A 389-nucleotide genomic window follows, 5' to 3' on the forward strand; every position below is an offset into this window, starting at 1 on the left:
ATACATTGTAAACGAGATATATGTATTTATAAATAATTAAATATAATTTTTGAAAATAATAAAAAATATTAATAATTTAAATTGGACCAAACTCTTAAAAATAGAACACTTCAAATAATAGAAAAGATGGATGATTTTAAACAATAAAAAAGATAAACGGTCCACTATTAATACGATTTTTTTTCTCACTATCCACTATTAATACTATTGCTTCTTTCTCACTGACTTTCATCTACTGACAATTTTTTATTAGAATTTACACCAATTCAATTCAAATAATACTTTAAATTTTTAAATTTTGTATGTACTCTCTTGAGTATTAACATATATAATTTAAAATATATATAATTTTTTATAAACTCTCATGCAACAAATGAAATTTGAAAGGT

Source organism: Arachis ipaensis, chromosome B06, assembly GCF_000816755.2.
Source record: "Arachis ipaensis cultivar K30076 chromosome B06, Araip1.1, whole genome shotgun sequence".
NCBI classification, from domain to species: domain Eukaryota; kingdom Viridiplantae; phylum Streptophyta; class Magnoliopsida; order Fabales; family Fabaceae; genus Arachis; species Arachis ipaensis.